The sequence below is a fragment of the Hakea prostrata genome, chromosome 5 (genome assembly GCF_041222555.1).
Source record: "Hakea prostrata isolate BN-2017 chromosome 5, UWA_Hpros_2, whole genome shotgun sequence".
Taxonomy (NCBI): domain Eukaryota; kingdom Viridiplantae; phylum Streptophyta; class Magnoliopsida; order Proteales; family Proteaceae; genus Hakea; species Hakea prostrata.
Window position 1 is genome coordinate 53,298,044 of NC_142604.1, and position 2,352 is coordinate 53,300,395.

At 42.8% G+C, this 2,352-nt stretch overlaps 1 pseudogene; it reads left to right on the plus strand.

Annotated features, from left to right (window-relative positions):
- Positions 1–489: 489 nt before the first annotated feature.
- On the plus strand, positions 490–1,989 carry LOC149016515 (UDP-glycosyltransferase 88F3 pseudogene; annotated as a pseudogene).
- Positions 1,990–2,352: the final 363 nt, after the last annotated feature.

Below are 2,352 nucleotides of genomic sequence, written 5' to 3' on the forward strand. Positions count from 1 at the left end.
CTTGGAGAAGATTTACATGTCTTGCATCATCTTTAACTGCAATAATTGAATAATAATGAGACCCGCAAGAATACACGGTGATTGAAGCTCCACAATTGTTCCTTATGAAAATGTTGATACCTCGTTTTATTTATTTATTTTGTTTTCAAAAATTTTTAATAGGTTCTATGGTTAGAAGCATCACAATCATGGGATTCATATCCTCCACAGTCCCTATAATTCCCTATAATTCATATATAAGATTGTGACAGTTAGCAGTTAACTATTTAATGGTCAAAATTAAAATCAGTAACTGAATCTAAAAATTCCTTAAAATATGATTATTGGGAATCATGCTTTATTTTATTATTATTATTATTATTGTTATTCTTTTATAAAAAATTTCAAAGCTGAGGAATGCAGTGACGTTTTGGTTTATATTTAATGTTTGGGGGTTAAGGCCATGATGATCCTGCAAAAGAAAGAAGGGAGACCATAGGAAGGAAGGCAAAGAGGAGGAGAAAAATGGAAGGGACATTAGTGCTGTACCCGATGATGGGCATGGGCCACCTTGTGTCAATGGTGGAGCTTGCCAAGCTCATCTTCCGCCACCACCACAACCGCTTTTTTGTCACCGTGCTCATCCCATCCAGTGCCGGCGAAACCACTAAGACCACCGCCTTCCTCCGCCAAATCTCCGAAACCAACCATTCAATTACCTTCCACCACCTCCCACCTCTCTCTGTGAAACCTTCTAATTCGTTCCCTGCTGTACCCTTTGGCCTCAACAACCCAAATGTCCGCCACGCTCTCCAAACCATCTCGGAAACCTCCAGGATTCGAGCCTTTATCATAGATATGTTCGCTACACCTGCAATGGCTGTGGCAACTGAACTCGGCATCCCTACTTACTACTATATTACTGGTGGTTCTGTCTTACTCTCATTTTTACTCTATCTTCCAGTCCTTCACAACCAGACCACCAAAAGCTTCAAGGACATACCCGCTACCCTTCTTCACTTCCCTGGCTTGCCCTCCATGCCGGCCTCATACATGCCGGAACCGGTGCAAGATCGAGAGAGCCCATTCTACCAAGGCATAGTAGAAATTGGATTAAACCTACGCAGATCAAAGGGAATTATGGTGAACACCTTTGATAGTCTTGAATCATCATTGATCAAAGCTATCACTGATGGTTTATGCGTACCAGATGCTCCAACACCCCCTGTTTATTGCATCGGACCACTGATAGCAGGCCCCAAGAATCTAAATTCCGAGGATGAAAATGTGGATCCTTGCTTGACATGGCTTGATGCACAACCTAAGCGAAGCGTGGTGTTCTTGTGTTTTGGAAGTGTAGGTGTGTTCTCGGCGGCACAGGTGAAGGAGATGGCTATTGGGTTGGAAAAGAGCGGTCAGAGGTTTTTGTGGGTTGTGCGGCAGCCGGTCTCTGAGGACAATAACAAACACATGGCTTACGAACATAAAGAGCCAGATTTGGAAGCTCTATTACCGCAAGGCTTTTTGGAAAGGAACAAGGAGAAGGGTCTTGTAGTAAAATTGTGGGCACCACAGGTTGAGGTGCTAAATCATGAATCGGTGGGTGGATTTGTGACTCACTGCGGGTGGAACTCGGTGTTGGAAGCGGTATGCGCAGGCGTTCCTATGGTGGCTTGGCCTCTCTATTCTGAGCAACGCATGAACTCCGTTTTCTTGGTGGAAGAGATGAAGTTGGCAATGCAAATGAAAGAAGGGGAAGATGGGTTAGTGAATGCAGCCGAGGTCGAGAAACGGGTGATAGCGTTGATGGAATCGGAAGAAGGGAAACTGCTAAGGGATCGGAGTCAGAAATTTAAGGAAAATGCCATGGCTGTTTGGTCTGACGATGGTTCTTCCATGGCTGCTTTCACAAAGCTGGCCGAGTCATGGGCCGATCAATGAGAACTCGGATGACTCAGAGCCGTTGAGCAATGTGAACGTGTAGGAATTCTTGTGAACTTGTTTCGTAGATCAAAGAGATTATAGTATATTGAACATTTCAAGTAGTGATCGGTGACTGTCAGTTTTAAGGCATATATACATTTTTTTTTTGTAGTTTTGACCCTACATACATAATTCAAAATTAAGGTGGGGCTTGGGAGACTCTTTGGGTGTGTTGTGTCATTGCAACAACGAAACAATTTGTTTGACTATTGTAATTTTTTGTTCCATCGGTCATGGTTAGATAAGCCAATGCAATCATGGTCTTCTTTTTTTAATCTTTATAATAACTTGCTATGGAATTTGGCTTGTTTGGAATGACACCACGTATGGTGACACTCCACCAAATCCGTTGAAAGTTCTTGGTTTTATCAAGAGATGGACTATGGATTT